Consider the following 19,762-nt stretch of genomic DNA (forward strand, 5'->3'; position numbering starts at 1 on the left):
AGACTCGACTAGGACTGCAACTTCATTTTTTGATGGTTGTAGCTTGCTCCCATCTTTAGATTTAGGATTAGATAGACATTTTCCAAACCCAATTAAAGTTCAATAAACACCCTTGAACTGTGATCACTTGTGTCTGTCTTACTGTTTGATACCATGCCTTCCTTACAGTGTCAGCATTCCAGTATCCTGACCCATCATGGAAGAGCCACCCCAGCCCAGCGGAAACGCTGACCGCTCCCTCAGCTACTTGCTGAGGGAGTGCTCCCGGGCTGACTTAAACTGTCAAAGGGAAATGTGGTTTCCCTTTGACAATTTAGTTCTCCAGCATGCATGTTCATTGGACCATGGAGGCCGGGGCCTTTGGCTTCCTCAGCCTTGCATGGCCCATTGGGTATGCAGGCTGGGGATCTGCACCTTTGAATGTGCATAGTGTGCCCTTCTGCACCTCACAGCACATTTAGACGGATTAGGGCTCTGACAATGGAGTTCTCTGGCTTCTGCATGCGCTTGGAGAAAAAGGAAGCATGCTTTGCTTTCTGGTTCCTGTTTGTGCTCTGTGGGAGCCAGAGAGCTTTTGTGGAGGCACGGCGGAGCAGAGCAGAGTCTGAACCGGGACTGTAGGTAAGATGCATTTTATTATGTATTATCATGCATTATGTAATATGTATGTGAATTCAGGAGTGTATGATGTATGGGTTTATGTGTGAATAAATATGTGAATGCTGTGTGTGAATGAACAAGAGAATGTTGTGCAAATGTGTGTGTGTGTGCGTGTGGGGGAGTGCAACAACTTCAGCATTTATTACTGGGCATCTATGATAAAGCAAGCAAGATAAGTGTTATTACATGGTGTGGGAAACCTGACAGTATTCTCACACCTACTCCCTTGGCATTTTCCATTCAGGTGGCCAGGGAAGGGCCACTGCTTTTGGATCCTGACCCTGGGGATTGTGAGAAACCTGACAGTGTCTCACCCTGCTAGTCCCCAGGGATCTGTCATCCAGGTGGCCAGGACACAGCCATCACTTTTGGATCCAGTTCCTCGGAGTGGACCATTACGGGAGGATCACCTGGATGAGGGGTTTTTGGGGAGTGGAAGTGGGACACCAGATGGCGAGATGCGGTATTCCCTTCCCTGTAACACCTTTACCACATCCTACCAGGTAGGATACTTAGGGATTCAACCCCCACCCTTTTCCGACACAAACACTTTCCCACGGATAACTCCCTGTGAGCGAAAACAGACTAACAGCCAAGCCGTATACCTGACATGTCCAAATACAATGGTCAGGCAGAGTCAAGCAATTACTGATCATTACACACACACCTGACTTCCATCACCCTTCCCCACACGGATAAAAGGCGGAGCACGAAAGCACACTCTGAGCGAGGCAAAGCACACGAGAAAGCAACAGTTCCAAGATGGCAGTTTAATACAAGGTGGAAGACAGCAAGACCGAAGAGGATTGCAAGGAGGGAAGTGCCCTTGACCTTTTCACCGAAAGACTGCATCTTTCATGAGCCTTCGAGAATAGGAAACATAAGACTTGGGATTAAAACTGAAGAATCCTGCATTGTGTGTCAGAGGTACATGGGGCTCTTCTGCGTCGATAGTCAATGCGAGGAGAAGTGTTTGCCACCGTGGTACTGTCCTTCGCTCCTACAACAAAGGAGCGAAGTCAGCACAGCCGGTGAGTTGGGGAGACTGATACCAGACCAGGCTGTGTGGAAACCAAGGTTGCAAGCAGAAACCTTGTATGAAGAAGAATATTAAAACAGTGGATGAGTGAATGAACTTTGAAGCTAAGATACGATACCGTAGACAGAGTGGTCTGGCATCATGTCGGTGCTCATTCGAAAGTCTCTGTTATGTATCAGTCAGTCAACATACTTTTATTTTGACATAAAAAAATCTTCAAGTCATTACATAAGAACAGGCCACCAACACTATACAATGCATCAAGATAAAAATCATTGTGGACAACAGGAGTATTTTAAACAGTTCGATTTTAGCAGCGATATGAGACATAAATATAACACAGCTTTAAAATGCATCCCAAAAGGAGAGCCCTGCTTGCAGCCTCTATGCTTACAATCAATCAAATTATATTGCAGTTGCAATTTTGATTAGCTTCCTTTTTAACAACGATATTCTGTGGGTGTATCTTGACACTGCAAAAACAGTAGCTTGCTGAGCACGTTGTCTTAGGAATCTCATTGCTGTTGTAGTACCTCTCAATCCCCCTTCTCTCAGCACGGGCTTCAAATACACTTTCCTCAGGTATTTTGTTTTCTCACATAGCAACATAAAATATGTCATAGTTTCTACTTTCCCCCGCACAGTATACACTTATCAGAATTCAATTCTTTCCAATTGGTCGTAAAGCTTGCCACTTGAAGGGTCCCCAATCTTACTTGCACATATAGAGATTTCTCATAGGGCAGAGAGATATAGTCTAAGTAAAGTTTCCTACCCGGGGACTAAAGATCAAGATATGCAAAGTCCAGTTTTAACTTCCTTGCACTGACCACCAATCGATCTCTGTTTTTTTCAATAGCATGTGACCTTATCTCCTTTCCAATGCCAGGCCTCTGGTTTTCGGGGTTCTCCCATAGGTTCGCACTGTCCAATTCCTGGAGCATCTTCTTTCCATGGCAAACCCACTCTAGGCATCCCTCCCGCCCCCGAGGGACATAACATGGCACAATGCATCTTTATATTTCACCAGACCCTCTTGATTCCAAAGTCTCAACCAAAAGAGAACTGGGCCTAGTGATGCAAGAGAAGCCACGGGTGTTACCTCCAGCTCCAATAGCAGCAGTGAAGTTGGGGTACTTTTGGCTAAAAGACCACGTTTTTTCAAGAATTTCGCCTCAGTAGCGGACAGTTTATCCAAATTTCCGTGCCCCCAAAGTTCAGCCCCATATAGGTCAGCCGGAACTGCCTGTTTCCCGTGCAGGTCTAGCGCGGGGGAAATAGCACCACGTCCATGCCTTGCGTGGAATGCAACTATGCACCCCCCCTTATAACATCAAAATCCTCAGTCAAATCCCCTTCTAACCCAAAGCGCACTGAGGCTTTGTTGTCTGTATAAAGGAGCCTAATGAGTCTGATCAGGTGTACCGGGGCTTTACGTAGGGCGAGTATCTTCCAGAGTTTCCCTTTGGAAACGGAGTCAAACTCTGTCCTCATATCGAGGAACACAGCATACAACTTCATGTGCTTCAATACCGTGTATTTCTGGATTAGCACATACAATAGAAAACAATGCTCTATTGTTCCCCTATTTTTCCGAAAACCTGCCTGCAGATCACTTATTGCCTTATTATTGTCGGCCTAGAGTTGCAATTTCATTTGGATAATTTTCCCAAACAGTTTACCTGTGCTATCCCAAAGGGAAATTCTAAACGGATGAAAATGAATGAGCAACACCCACACCCCTTGGAATGAACACACATGTCGCAAGACGGAGAAGTAAAGCATACCACGCCAAGTGCAGGGAGGTGGAGAGACTACTGAGTGGGAGGGAGACCTGTGTCCCCATGGAGGGGCTTAACAGAGGCTAATGAGAGAGATGGGAACATCCTAGGATGTTACTATCTCCCATAGACAGACGGGATAAGAGTTGAAGGGGAAAGAGTGGTGACCGAACAGAACAACCACAGGGACCAGGTAGCTCAAGGGCACAGGGAAGAGGTCAGACCGCCCCACCCCCTTCACCCCAAATCAAGGGGCACAGGAAGGAGATAACAGCTGCACACCGGGTTATGCTAGGGGCCCAAGTGGTATAGAAATCCATTATCCAGGATACAGGGTAGGAAGTGGAGGAAGGCATCACCACTAAATAGCCATGCAGACAGCCCACAGCCCTACACAGAATATAGGTGGGAGACATCCCACCCTTAGCACACCACAATGCGCAACACTAGAAGGGACACATATCACAGGTGGCCAAAGCGGAGGAGGTGCGATGGAGTGCCACCACTAACCAACCCACTAAAAATCTCATTCCTCTGCCCACACCTCTCAAAATCTAAACATAGCACAACCATACCTATACTGCACAACAAACTGCACACACTTCACTACACCACAACAACGAAACAAACCACACATAGCCTCACACAACAGAACATGACAACTGCCGACTGAAGAAATTACACCTATGCTCAGCGAACGGTGTAAACCGAACTGAAGCTGTCAACAGCACATTACAGCTCTCTTGTGCTTTTTTACGCTCATTCCTATTAATGTTACCCCACCCTCTTGCTTTTCAAAGATCGGAAAACAATGAATCTCAAAAGACCACATTTTTTTTCTCCCCCTTTGACTATATATATATATATATATATATATATATATATATATATATATATATATATATATATATATATATATATATATATTATATGCGGGGGAAACCCCAGCAAACCCCCCACACCCCACATATATATGCGGTCAAATTGGGCATACCAAATTCAGTCTTTTGAGATTCTGTCTTTTCTACCTCAGTCGTTTTGGGTGTTTCTGTATAAATATCCTTTAACATAACTATTCATGTAGGACAATTACATTTTAACCTACTGACAATGTATAGAGCTCTATCCAGTTCACATTGTATTGCCAATCAAAATATGTTTAAACTATCTGTGTAATTGTGTTTTAGTGTAAATGATGATTCACAGATAACACTAAAGAACATGTTCTAAAAAGCTGTGTGTCAAATAGTATCTTGTTTAATGTTCATGCACAGTTGTATCAAAGATTCCTCCACCTCACCATCTGTCTCGCCATACGACTTCCTCCTTTTTGGAGCCAGAGTACCACTAATTCCTTTTTCCCACTTTCACCACTGATTGAATATGAATATGCGTTCTGCTTTCTCTTGCAATCTAATACCTAATCCCCCACACTAGTGTGAGGTGGGGGTTTAGATTCTATTAAAGACAAGGAGGCGAATATTATGCATTACAATCTTTACTCTGACATCACAGCAGCAAAGAAGAAAAAACTTTCGTAATAAAATTTTCTGAACAAAGAACTCATCACAGTTCCAATAGTGCAATGTAAAACATCCCAATCCAAAATGGAGGACAGGCCATGCCCTAAGTGTAACCAATGGGCTTAGAACCAGTCCCATGAATGTCCCTTCCTCTAACACCAACTCCTCTTTCTGATGCTGTTCTTCCTCGGACGTCCACTGTAGAAACTATCCGCGTAGCACAAGGAGTGATGATCCAACTGAATACAGGCGAAACTTGAACTGTTCCGCAAACCGAACTTGAACCGATCTCCTTTCAACCAGGACCTCTCACCCGAAATCTGAAATAACCAAACAACAAGTAAGGGTGGGCGGGTGTTATAATATTCGCCTCCTTGTCTTTAATAGACTCTAAACCCCCATCTCACGCTAGTGTGGGGGATTAGGTATTCTATGGCAAGACAGGAGGCTCTTATTATGCAAGTTCAAAGCCCTTGCAGAACATCAACAGCCACATGAGCAATGCGTTTATGATAAAACGTTTTGAAAGTTGACTATCGTGACCAAACAGCTGCTTTAAGAATCTGTTCCAGACTGCCGCCCAGGAAAGCGGCTTTAGAGGCCATAGCACCCCTAACCGAATGGGGACCAAATGAAGAAATGTCAACTCCCGCCTCCCGCATGACCCACTTAATCCATCTGGCTAAAGTCGAAGGGGATACTGGTTTATAGGGCTTTCTATAGGAAATCAGCAGCTAAGAGGTATTCTGAGGTCTCAGACTTTCAGTTTTTAATTCAAAACATTTCAAACATGCGATAACACACAATTTACTGTCTTCTGGGAAGGCTGAATACGATATTGAGGAAGTCATACATTTAGTCCTCCGTGAAACAAAAAAGGTAACCCCCTGAGGGGTAAACATTCTATTGTCCACGTCTAAAGCTCTGATAAAAGACACTATCTTAATAGATACCAGGCACAACAACATTGCTAGCTTGGAAAATAACTGTTGAAAGTACAGATCCTCATTAGGCGGCCAGGACCAGAAGAGATCTAAAGCCATATTAACATCTCAAAGAACCGAATACTTCGGCTTTGGAGGAACCTTAATACGAATAGAGTTAAGGGCCCTTCGCACTAAAAAATGCCTACCTACAGGTTCCCCTTTTCCCAAAAGGTGCCCCGCTGAAATAGCAGATCGGAAGCCATTAATGGTTCTATAGGCTTTGCCTTCTTTGAATAAATCCACCAGAAAATGAACTGCCTCTACAGGAGGGGCAGAAACGAGATCGAGGTGCCTAACCACACACCAGCTAACCCAGCGGTTCCATGCTGAAGAGTATCCCAGCTTGGTAGAGGGGACCCAAGAGTCCCTGGTGACTGACACAGAGTCCTGCGAAAGTCCTCGGAAGCACCAGGAAGAACTGAAATCTTCCAAGCCATAAGGGAGAGGTGCCCCTGAAGGACCAGCTCGTGAGGGAGCCCTCCCTGGCTTATCAGCAACTGGGGATGAAAGGGAAGAAGACGAGGAATTTCCACCGACAATTCTAGAAGAGCTGGGAACCAAATTTGAGAAGGCCAAAAGGGGGGTTAGTATCACTAGTGTGGCTTCCTGCATGCAAACTTGAACCAATACCCTGGCTATCAGAGCAAAAGGAGGGAAGGCATACAACCTCTGACCCGACCATTCCTGTAGGAACGCATCGGTAGCTAGAGCGCCAGGATCTGGCCTCCAACTGTAGAACATGGGCACCTGACAGTTTAGCCTCGAGGCAAACAGATCCACTGCAAACGGACCCCATATAGATTCTATCTTGGCAAAGAGGCCCTTGTCTAACATCCAGTCGCTTCTGTCCTGAAGGTGTCTGGAGTTCCAATCCGCCACCTCGTTGCTGATCCCCGGAAGATATTCTGCCTTTAACACAATATTGCGGTCGAGGCAAAAATGCCAAAATTCCCTTGCCAGATCCGCTAAGACCTTGGTCCTGGTCCCTCCCAAATGATTGACATATCTCACTGCCGAGACATTGTCTATGCGGAGGAGGGCACAACAATTCCCCTGATCCTTGAGAAAACTCCAGACTGCAAAGGACCCCGCTAACAATTCCAGACAGTTGATATGGAGCTCTTTCTCCCTTTCGGACCATTTTCCCCCTGTGAGAACCTGAACCAGTCTGGCTCCCCAGCCCGCTCTGCTGGCATCGGACTCCAGAACAACATCCGGAGAGGGACCAAAAATTGCTTTCCCATTCCAGGCATCCATGTGCCTGAGCCACGAAAGGAGCTCCAACCTGGCTTCTGGGGACAGTACCACCATGTGAGAGTAAGAAAGACATCTGCGCAGATGTCGAGCCTTCAGACGCTGTAATGCTCTGTAGTGTAGGGGGGCTGGGAAGATAGCTTGGATGGATGCTGACAACATCCCCATTACTCTGGCCAAAAGCCTGAAAGAAATGTTGTCCTTCTTGAGGATAACCCGAATCTCTTTCCTTATCTTGGCCAACCTGCTGTCTGGGAGGAGCAGGATGCAACTCTTTGAATCTATATTGAAGTCCAGAAACTGGATACATTGCATAGGCTTCAATATGGACTTTTTGACATTTAACACAAAACCCAGGCTCTGAAGAAGAGGCATCGTAAATTCCAGATGAGAGCGCAGATTCTGAGGGTTCTGGGCTAACAGGAGCATGCCGTCGAGATATATAATGATTCGAATCCCCTTGGACCTGAGAAGAGCCATCACAGGCTTCATCAACTTGGTGAAGCACCATGGGGCTGATGACAGGCTAAACGGAGGGAGGCAAACTGCCAAACCCGACTCCCCCACTGAAACTGGAGAAACTCTTGGTGTGGAGGGAACACAGGAACTACTAGGTAAGCATCCTTGAGATCCAACTTGACCATCCAGTCTGCTGGAAGAAAGGTGTCCCTGAGAAGGTGGATTCCCTCCATCTTGAAGTGGTGGTATACTACAAAGGAATTGAGGGCCTTTAGGTTTATCACTGGGCGAAACCCCTGATCTGGTTTCGGAACTAGGAAAATGGTACTCAGAAACTGAGAGGCCATGTAAGAGGCCGGGACTACTGCACCCTTGGAAATGAGGTCCTTGACCTCCACATCTATTAGAGACTGCTTTACTTTGTCCAAAACCAATGGGTGGGGAGCTGCGAACTGGCAAGGAGGGGAATAAAACTCTATGCGATAACTTTGGACTATCTGTAATACCCAGGGGTCTGATGTGAGGGACTCCCACTGTGGGAAGAACCTGGCCAGTCTGCCCCCTAGATCTCTGTGGGAAAAAACTCTTAACACTTGAGAAAGTACCTGATGCTCCTCTTGACCTCCCGGGACCTCTTCCTCCACGTCCTCTCAACCCGCATTTTGCCGAGGGAAAAATTGGTTATTCGCTCCCAGAGCAGATGAGGAATTATGTGCGCCTCGGGAGGCAAACTGACGGGGACGGGAATGGTCCTGGGAGAACCGGCTGGAAGAGCGGGCTTTACCTCGCCTGGCCTTGGGAAAAACCTTATGCGCAAATACCTTTTTAATGTTGGTCTGAGCCTTATCCAAAGCTGTAAAAGTATGCACATATGCCGAAATCTCTTTCAAAAAACTATCCCCAAACAAATTTCCTTGGGCAGAAGGCCCTGCTTCTCTTTCTGACATATCCGCCAACTTGGGATCTAGTCTCATAAGCAAAGACTTGCACCTCTCTTTGGAGATTGAGGCATTCGCATTGCCGAGCAGGCAGACAGTCCTCTGAATCCAACCCCTTAAAACACTCACATCAACAGGGGAATTAGAGGACGCAGCCTCCTCAGCCAGTTCAAAGATTTGTGTGACTGGACCCAAAACATCCAATAGTTTATCCTGGCAGTTACGCCAGGCCTTGTCAACCCCTTTTTGGGGTCTTTACCCTTTTAAGAAAGAAACGCTGCCATCTCAGATCTATCTCGGGAGTACAAGCCACCTTGTCCTGAAGGACCGGCCTAGGGCATTCAGACCTCAACTTACTCCTGTCTCCCTTTGGTAAGAACACAAAAGGTGAGTCTGATTACCCCTCTTTCCGTTGCTCTGATGTGTCGCCGTGACACTCAGTTACAAACTAGACATGTCCCATCTTGCTATTACGGGAAATCATGAACCCTAAACAGGCACAGACTTAGAAAAAATAAATTCACTTTTTAATATTGTAGATAAAAAAGGGTGACACATGCCCTACGTATAAAATTACACAATTAGACCATACAAAATTTGTTAAAAACCAAGGTACAAAAGCACTCATGGAACAGGGGGGTGCAAACAACACACAAATGCTTTGTTTGTATAGAAATCCCACAGTTCAATCATACGAGTATTTCAGATAAATGTCGACATGTTTCGGCCATTTTCTTGTTTCAGACACTATCTCTAGTGTCTTAGATCTCTTTTCTTAGGCCATCTTCAGGACACAATTCCTTCAAAAAGGTCAACAAAGACTCTATACCCCAGGATTGATCAGCATGACCATTTTTCCCACTTGAAGGGCGGGAGAATGCAATGCATGATAGGGGATAAGTGCCCTAATTCGGGGACCCCTAATGCATCTGTAACCTCCTGACATTGCACATGGGAGCCAGCGTGCAAACTCACAGTGTGTGTCTGAACAATTTATTCCGAATTAGGGCACTTATCCCCTATCCTGCATTGCATTCTCCCGCCCTTCAAGTAGGAAAAGTGGTCATGCTGATCAATTCTGGGGTATAGAGTCTTTGTTGACCTTTTTGAAAGAATCGTGTCCTGAAGATGGCCTAAGAAAAGAGATCTAAGACACTAGAGATAGTGTCTGAAACAAGGAAATGGCCGAAACATGTCGACATTTATCTGAAATACTCGTATGATTGAAATGTGGGATTTATATACAAACAAAGCATTTGTGTGTTGTTTGCACCCCCTGTTCCATGAGTGCTTTTGTACCTTGGTTTTTAACACATTTTGTATGGTCTAATTGTGTAATTTTGTATGTAGGGCATTTTTCGCCCTTTTTTATCTACAATATTAAAAAGTGAATTTATTTTTTCCAAGTCTGTGCCTGTTTAGGGTTCATGATGTCCCGTAATAGCAAAATGTGATATGTCTAGTTTGTAACTGAGCGTCACAGCGACACATCAGGGCAACGGAAAGAGGGGTAATCAGACTCACCTTTTGTGTTGTTTACTTTGAATGAATTCCCTTTGAGTTCTGATCCCCTGAGAAAAAAAGCTTGGGAATTAACCTGATTTAGGTAAGAATGAATGAAGAAATCTCCTGTGAAGGGTGCCACTCTGCCGATCTAGGGTGTAATATGAGGGCAGGGTCAAAAAATGTAACACCATTAACATCTAACCTGGACCCTTTTGTGTAGGGACAGGAGTCAACTTTCTTTTGCGTCTCTTAGGGGGTGAATCTGAATCCTCAGAGGTATCTGTGGTGGAAATAGGAATAGGGGATACCGCCGCAGGAAACTGCGAGGGGGCTGACCAAGGAGTTGAGGAGAGGGGTTGCCGAGACTCTTCCCACCCTCGCTTCTGACCTTTCCTAGGGGAATACTCAGGAGACATGACTGGGGAAGCACTGAGTTGTCCTGAAATATGCTTCGTTTTTCTGGTACATTTTTTAGGGGGCTGAGGTTTGACAGAGGGCCTCTCATCCTGAGAGGGGTGAAAATCAGCAATGTGATTAATCAACCTATCAAACACTGAAGCCAGTGTATCATTGAGACCAGACAAAGCCGAATCCAGAGAAGACTGGATTGCTTGTGCTATAGACGGGGGGTGACTTGACTGGTCTACTACACTATCACCTCTCTTGGAACTCACTTGAGTGCTAGCATCCACAGAAACTGGGACCAAATTCATATCCATGACAGTGTTAGTAAATGTTTGTGTCAACAGAACTGTCAACTCCCACACAAACCAAAATGCAGCCGAGGAGGCTGCCTAATAAGTGCACACTAGCTAAATCAGCCGAGCAGGCAATTTTATATATACACCCTATCAAGGCGACAGAAACTGGTTGCAGCCGAGCAGGCTATTTATCTAAACACACCCTAGCAGGGTTACAGTACTGGAGGCAGCCGAGCAGGCTATTTAATATATAAATTCACCCTAGCAGGGTGACCAACTGATGGCAGCCGTGCAGGCTTAATCAAAATAAACACCCTAGCAGGGTGACAGCCTTAATGGAAAGCATACAACCAAGAAAGGCTTAGGCTGAATGCATGTGGCTTTATATGGGAGCAGCGTATTGGGAGGAAGACACGCGTGTGAAAAACAACACCAGCACTAATATGGTGACGTGTGTCGGGAAGAAGCTAAGCTTCTTTAACAAGCCGTGCGCGTCACAATGGAAACCTGAAAGAAACGTGCGCCGGCCCTCACAGGCGCAACAATAAACAAAACTGCCCTGAGGGAGAATGGAATTTTGCGCGTCGCCGCCTGTGTAGTGTGAGGCAGGTGACGCTACCGAAATGAAAAAACAACACGGCGGAAGCTCCGCCTAAGGGAAAAGGAAAGAAATTCCCTGGAGACCGGCACGTTCCACACGGAAGGCCGTAACAAAGTAGCACTGACTGAGGGAGCCCAGCATTCTAAAGTGAACGCGGCACCCAGTGAATTACAAATGCAAAATTCATTCCAATGAAACAAATGAAACAAATGACCAATTTCACTGTTACAGTGCAGATAAAGGTCAAAACTCTTTCTATATGACACAAAGTAACAGTCTAAACTCCATATATCATACACTAAGGCAAGAACTAGGAGGAGTGACTTAGCTGTGGCGTCAGCAGCAAAGAAAGAGGAGTTGGTGTTAGAGAAAGGGACATTTATGGGACTGGCTTTAAGCCCATTGGTTACACTTAGGGCATGACCTGTACTCCATTTTGGATTGGGATGTTTTACATTGCACTATTGGAACTGTGATGAGTTCTTTGTTCAGAAAGTTTTATTACAAAAGTTTTTTCTTCTTTGCTGCTGTGATGTCAGAGTAAAGATTGTAATGCATAATAGGAGCCTCCTGTCTTGCCATCGAATCCTGTAAAATAATGTGTACACTTCAGAATACAAAAGCAAGTCCAGTCTTGAAATAGAGGGGCTGCCAGGATGGGTGGGCCGGGGGCGGGGGGTGCAGCAACGGCGGAAAGAGCAAGCGTTGGCCGCAGGGAGCCACCTGTAGCTGGATCGGGGCACAGCGGGACCGGAGGTGTGAAAGGCGGCCATAAAGAGAGACAGTGACAAGGGGCAGGCATCGTCCTCCTCTCGCCTTCCGTGAACTTCGTTGTCACTGGTCCCCATCATGTGAGCCCATCACTGCCCTGCAGGGAAAGAAACTTTTTCCGTCCCACCCAACCTGTATGTTCACATGAGGTGGGGGGCCCATATGGACATTGAGTTGCCCCTTCTGGGGACCCTGAGGCTGGTAAGGTACAGTGGCGAGGGCTGACTGCCTCTCACTAAGAGGGTTTTCAGGCCGGTGGGGGCCCCGGCGGAGTGGCTGAGGGGGGGATCAGGAGGCAGCCGGTGTCAGTGCAAAATGGGAAGCATCCTGCATTGCCCCCAAAGAGGGTATGGCAGGGAGGCCGGGCAAGCTAAGGGGCCTCACCGCTGTGTAACTCCCAGGAGGCAAAGGGTATGGTCCCCTGGACCACCTGTCACAATGAAAAGAACATTTTGATGTGCTGACGATGATGTATTGGGGATGGGGTTCTTTCTGATGTATGCTATTAATGTTGTTTCCATATGGGTAACATTTGTGCAGAATAATGTGTAGTTTGCAGTGTGTCATAAATGTGGCCAGTTTTTACAAAAAAAAGGTGTCTGTACGTTCTTCCGCCCTTGCGCTCCCCTCCTGCAAATCCCACTTCTAGTTTGTGCTGGAAAGAATCCTGCCCGAGTAGACGTCTTCCTTATGGCAGAGCTCAAGGAAGGTTTCACAACAGCTCGCTCTCGGCGCCAGCGCAGCAACAAGGAAATGCGCGACATTCTTGGATGAGCGCGACGCTCCCCTTCGGACCTGCTTTTTCATGAATATTTACGTTTTTACGGCTGTTAGCACTGTGCGTGAACAGGTGTGAAGACTCACCTCAGTCCTTAATCCGCGCCGTTTTCCAGATGTCGGGTGGAAGCAGATGTGACCCAGGGGCTTTGCTGCGACACAATCTAATACCCATCATCCACCTACAATCCCAGAGCGGCAGGAGGACGTCCACGTGTTTGTTTTGGTTCACTCAGTCCGATAAGGTAGGAAAAGGCGTTTGTTCTTGTTCTTCCATATGAACAAACACATCTATTTTAAGCCATCTACTGGCTGCCTATGGTATTGACACTTGAAGTATTTATTTTAGTACACACACAGGAAACAACTCTCTACAAGTGTCAATGATCTCAAAATGAGCCAGATTTACTAAAAATCCATCTCCGTATCAGTGAGTCCTGTCCCGTGTTATTTTGTAACTTTGGAAATCTCTCACAACCATGGGTCACATGAGTTACCAAGGCGCTGTATCAGCAAAGGTTTATAGTCATAATGTCGACAAAAAAATGTCGACAGACAAAAATGTCGAAAAAATAATGTCGAAAATAATAATGTCGACATTCTATACTTTTAATGTAAAAAGTCATAATGTCGAAAAAAAAATGTCGACATTTTTTTTTCGACAATATGACTATAAACCCTTAACACTATCAACACCTCACCCAACACCCTCCTGCAACCCCCCACACCCCACACCACCACCCTCCCACCCCTCATATGCAACACATTCTAATTATTTATATATTTATTTATTTATTTTTTCAATAAATAAATAACCAACAAAAAGTATCATTTACTATGGGGGGGTCCCCCCCCAACCCCCCCTCACCCAACACCCCCCTGCCACCCCACCACACCCCCTAACCACCCTCTCACCCCTCATACTCAACACAATCTAATTATTTATTTATTTATTTATTTATTTTTTCAATAAATAAATAACCAAAAAGAGTCTAATTTACTATGGGGGGGGTCCCCCCCCAACCCCCCCTCACCCAACACCCCCCTGACACCCCCCCACACCCCCCCCAACCACCCTCTCACCCTCATTCCCAACACATAGTAATTATATATTTATTTATTTATTTATTATTCAATAAATAAATAAACAAATAAATAAAAAGAATATCATTTACTATGGGGATGTCCCCCCCAACCCCTCTCACCCAATACCCCCTGCCACCCCCCACCCCTCATACTCAACACATACAACACAACAATAAATATATATTTATTTATTTATACAACATTTCGAAAAAATGTCGACATTAATGTAAAATGTCGACATTTTTGTATGTCGACATTATTGATTTTCGACATTAATTTGTCGACATTTTGACTGTCGACATTATTGATGTCGACATTATGACTGCACACCATCAGCAAAAATAGAACAACTACACATTGGCTGGTTTTGTAAACAATGTATCAGGAATTCTACTGTCGTTAATTGTGACTCGCAAGGGAAGCCGTCAATGGTTTGCAACTGTTCATGCAGCCGCAAAGCACTGGACGGTTGCCAACTGCACTGGACAGGTGGAACCCACCCACAAAGTTGAAGCGCACCCCAGAGGACCGCACCCCCTCTGCATGAAGTAAGAGTTGTGGGCAGCGATCCCCCAAAGACTGCCCAAAGTATGTGTGAGGACCTATCACGCAAGATCTGTTGTAGCTGAGATTTTGCGAGACTATGCGCGGGAAGCGCGCAACGGCCCGGAAAACTGAGAGAGTTGGAGCGAGGCACCAGGAGGACAGTCGGGCCCCAGAGCTCCTCCTATAATAAGGAAATCAGCTTCAGAACTAAAGTCTGCCCTGCAAGCAGATCCCTGTGCCTGCATAGCGTAATTCCATTGCTGAAGGCAAATCTTGTGGGAGCTCTAGCAGGCAAAGGATGTAAATACTATCCACTACATTATCAGTGCAGTGAAGCCAACTGCATTGCTGTAACAGGACTGAACTGTAAGTACTACTCTAGGAACTGGAGCAACCCCTCTCCATTCTGTTCATGCAAGGTGTCAGAATAAACATCTCTACCTCAATCCAGTGTCCTGTGTTCATTGGGGGCCACCACATAATTGGTGACGAGGACCAGAAACGACCCATGCTGCAACCATGCAGGGCGCCACGCCCCCTCCCGCTTACCTTCAGAGTCCCAGCTGGCCTGCCATTCCCTGGCAACAATGGGAGCCACTATTCTTGAATTATTTGGGGCGTTGAGAGGTACAGGCTATTCGCTGGCCAGGAAAAAGGCCATGCTACTAAATGCCATGGGAGTTGAAGGACAGCGCATATTCCCAGGCTTGAAGGCTGTGCCCCCCACAGACGAAGGTGATGATGTGTACAAGGAAGTGATTCGTGCGCATAATTAAGAGGTTTTCCAACAAGAAAATGAGGTCATCCACAGACTTAAGTTCTACACGAGAAAACAAGAAGGTACTGAACTGGTTGATGATTACATCACCAGAATGAGAAAACTAGCAGCCTTGTGAGGATTCGGGGACAATGTGGAGCAAGTCATTTGTGACATGTTGGTGGTTCACACCAATTCCTGCAAAGTCTAGAACAAGTTCATCCAGGAGAAAGAGCTGGACCTAGACAAGGCCATTCAAATAGCGAGAGCCGAGAAGGAAACCTCGAACAGACGCACAGAAGTTGGCGGACCCTGGCCCTCACCCGAAATGGTGGCTGTGCAAGGGAAGGGGCGCAAAGACAGGCAGCCATGAGAAGCTACCAAAGAGAAAGGACCCAAGTGCAGAAATTCCTAAAAGTGTTACAGATGTGCCAACACCAAGAATCTGACTAACGATAAAGACTATCCCGCAAGGAACAAAGAGTGCTCCAAGTGCAGGCGATTTGGTCATGTTGCTGTAGCCTGCACGTGGCAGGAAAAAAAGTACAAGATAAAGTCCCCAATTAGGGAACTCCCATCCCTCGCACACTTTGTAAGGCTAAATAAAAAAGCCAAACCTTTCAAGCAGTGGATTATAATGTATTAAGATCTTCTTAGACAGATTGTGGGTAAAAAATAGCAAATCTTTTTTAGAATAACATCTTTCATATGACCAATTATATTCCAAAACAAATGTATCGAGAGAGGTTGTCCTTGGCGTCCAGAAATGTGCAAAAGATCATGTTCATTGATTTTTCATGCTTTAGAAAGTTTACGAGATATGGGAGTTCCCCAATTGGGAACTTTATCTTGTTCTGTCTTAGTTTTGCAACCATTGTGCCAGGGTTGTCTTTTCTTCCCCACACCTAGAATCTGATGATATACAATTAACTATATGTTAAAACCATTCTACTGTATAGATTACAAAGTTGTGCAGTGAGTATTGCGTGGGAAAATCAATTCAGCCATATCGAATGAGAGAGGAACGAGTGATGAGGAGGAGCCAGACCATAGGCCAATGGTAATCATGGTAAACTGGTCTCGAGCCAGAAGAGGAAAATCCCATTGCATAGTGCAGGTGGATGGAAAAGAAACACGCGACTTGGCTGATTCGGGGTCCGACCTAACCATCCTCCCCATCCAGACATACATGTATGGGGAGGACCTACATGGATGGGGGGATCCAAGAACATGGTAGGACGTGACTTGGTTGAGATTAGAAGCACCAAGCAAAAGCCCAGTCTCGGGGGAGCCACCGTAGACCTCTTGGGCTACATCAAAGCTAAACTTGAATTTAAGGATAGATGCACCACAACGAAAGTCTACTTCTCGACCGAAGGTCCCGCAGTGCTGGGATGGGACGACCACCACAAACTGAGCATCTGGTTAGACACCAGCACTGCCGAACAGGTGCTGCTGGTCTCCTCAGGAGGAACGTTAGATCTGAGACGTGACTTCCCCCTGCCGTTCTCCAAAACGCCTGGAAAGATAAAAAACTACATGCACAAAATCCGCTTAAAACCCAATGCTGTGCCAGTCAAACACAAGGTCAGGCCCGTTCCAGCAACAGCGAGGTCGGCCCTGGAATCCCAGCTTCGCAAAATGGTCAATGAAGGTACAATTGAGACTGTTGAGTCCTCCGAATGGTTAAGCCCAGTGGTCCTGATAAAGAAAAAATCCTCCAACGACTTGAGAGTGTGCATAGACCTACGCAGCCTCGACATGGAGGTGGTCACAGACAGTTTTCATGTGCCCAGCATCAACGAAATTATACTAATGGTGAAGTAAGCAAATATCTTCTCAAAACTTGATATACGTGATGCCTACCATCAGATTGATCTACACAACTCCTCACGTCCCCTCACAGCATTCTTCACACCATTCGGCACATTCCAATACACACGAATGCCGTTCGGTTTGTCATCAGCCGCGTCAGCATGCCAATGATGAACTCACTGCTCCACGGCATCAACAATGTGTCACACTTCCAGGACAACATCCTGGTGTATGCCAAAGACGCCAAAACCCACGATAGAGAGCTGAGAGAAGTCCTTGGCAAGCTACAGAGTGCAGGAGTCCACAAGAAATGTATAATTGGAGCACGTGAAGTAGAGTACATGGGTTACCGGATCTAGAAAAGAAGAAGTGAGCCCAGAGAAAAACCTGCTCCAAGCCATAGTTGATGCCCCAGGCCCGTTCTTGGGTCTCGTAGAGTATTACGTGAAATTCGTTCCCCTATTTTCAGAAATCCTTGAGGAAAGGAGCAGAGTACACGTGGGAATCACAGCAAATTGAGGCCTTCACTGAAATCAAGAAGAGAATCCAACATGCCCCGTGTCTGAAACTGCTCCATCTCGAATGGTAAACATACATAACAACAGACGCCAGTGCGTACATCTTTGGCACCACCCTCACCCACAAAAGGGGGGATACTGAAAATAGTGTTGCCTTCGTGTCAAAAGCACTGTCTATTTCAGAGAAAAACTACTCCACGGTCGAGAAGGAGATGTTGGCGTGTGCCTGGGCCATGGAGTACTTCAGGTCATATGTTTGGCGAACCAAGTTCCGCCTGGTCCCCGACCACAAATCCCTTGTGCACATGTTGAGCCACGGGAGCACAAAGACAGCAATGCCACACCTAGCAAGAATGGACGCCAAACTGCAAGAGTACACGTATGAGATCACCCATATTTCTGGCTAGAAAAACACCCAAGCAGACTGCAGGTCCAGGTTACTGGATCAAAGTACCCCGGAGGCACCACATTCCTGGAAGACGAATGCGTTGTAGCATCCATGGGAGACCTAAGAAACAAGGACTTCATGGAAATGAGCGAGTCTTGTTGGCAGGAGGAAATGAGACACAATGATGCTCTGGGCCGAGCAGCAGAATGGGCCCACACAGGTTGGCCAAACGGGAGAGCAACCCAGGTCTGCGACCGTATTGGAAGGTCAACAATGAGATCCCAGAAATTGATGGGCTAGTAAGTAGAGGCGACCAAGTAATTCCTCCAAGAGGCATCCACAAAGTGATTATATGTAGAGGCCATGCGGGTCATCTGGGCAGTAATATGACACGACGCAGAGTGCGCAACGCATACTGGTGGCCCAGAATGGACCAAGAAGTGAGGGCAATGATCGAGAGGGGCTATGAATGCACAAACAATGACAAACGGCAAAAAGTGAGGCAAGCACCCATGATACCCACAGAAATTCCAGCTGGTGTGTGGCATAAACTAGGCCTGGACTTAATTGGCCAATTTTCGAGCGACAAGTACCGGGTAGTCATGGTGGACTATCTTTCCAAGTGGATGGAAGTTGAATTTGTGCCGGACATCATCACTGACACAGTCATTGAAGTACTCAGCGCCGTCTTCCAAAGAGAAGGACTCCCAAACGAGATTGTGATGGACAATGGAGTTCAGTTAGTTTCTGGAGACATGGAAAGCTTTCTCAAGAAGCACCATATCCAGCAATTGAGATCAAGCATTTATGACGCACAAGCCAATCCGCTGGTAGAAATGGCGAACCAATTCATTAAAGGAGCCTTACAACTGGCATGTTCATCAGGCATGAATCCCTGCAAGACAGTCAAAGAGGCTGTGGCAGTGCATCGCTTGACGCCAAATTACAGGTGTATCCCTGTTTCAGATGTTAAGAGGGAGAAGGGCTGCATCCACACTGGTACCACCGTGGCTAGACAAGGTCAGACAGGACGACGACATCAACATGAGCGAGATCATGTTTAGATTACAGATGAGCAAAGAGATCATGAAATCTCAGAGCAACAAGCGCAGAGCAGCATTTCACACGGAGGTCAACGAAGGGGATTTGGTGAAGATACGCCTGCCCCACAAAGACACCTTAACGGGCTCCAAATACAGACAAGCCATAGAAGTCACACGGAAAGGCATATATACCAGTGACGGAAAAAGGTGGAACCTTGAAAGGGTGGTCGTATACAAGAAAAAGGCGTCGACAGCTCACCCCTCCATGGGAATAGGAGATGGCAATGACCCATGGTGATTAACCGACAGCCCTCAACAGCAAGAGATGGCGGTCAGGGAAGAAGAAATCCAAAGTGAGGGTGTCCCTATGAGCCCCACACCCTGGGCTAGAGAACCACACTGAGAAGCGACTTCAGCAGACCAAACCCCAAGTGACACATCTCGCATGACCACCAATTCACCTAAGGCAACCATTGACCAGAATCGACCCCAATGTGAAAGATGGAAGCCAACCAAATTCACAGACTTTATCATGGAATAGGACCAAGCTTTTCCAACGAAAGGAGGTGTGTGAGGACCTACCATACGAGATCTTGCAGAGCCGAGATCTCTT

The 19,762-nt window shown here is 46.3% G+C and overlaps 1 protein-coding gene across 1 annotated transcript in view; it reads right to left on the bottom strand.

The window, feature by feature from the left end:
- The window catches only part of RUFY3 (RUN and FYVE domain containing 3), a 735,957-nt gene extending 722,738 nt beyond the window's left edge, over positions 1 to 13,219 (bottom strand). The window contains exon 1 of the mRNA XM_069626287.1: positions 13,084 to 13,219. The gene's annotated coding sequence lies outside the window, so the exon portion shown is untranslated. The remainder of the gene's footprint in view (positions 1 to 13,083) is intronic.
- Positions 13,220 to 19,762: the final 6,543 nt, after the last annotated feature.

Source organism: Ambystoma mexicanum, chromosome 6p, assembly GCF_040938575.1.
Source record: "Ambystoma mexicanum isolate Mex_15411 chromosome 6p, UKY_AmexF1_1, whole genome shotgun sequence".
Lineage (NCBI taxonomy): Eukaryota > Metazoa > Chordata > Amphibia > Caudata > Ambystomatidae > Ambystoma > Ambystoma mexicanum.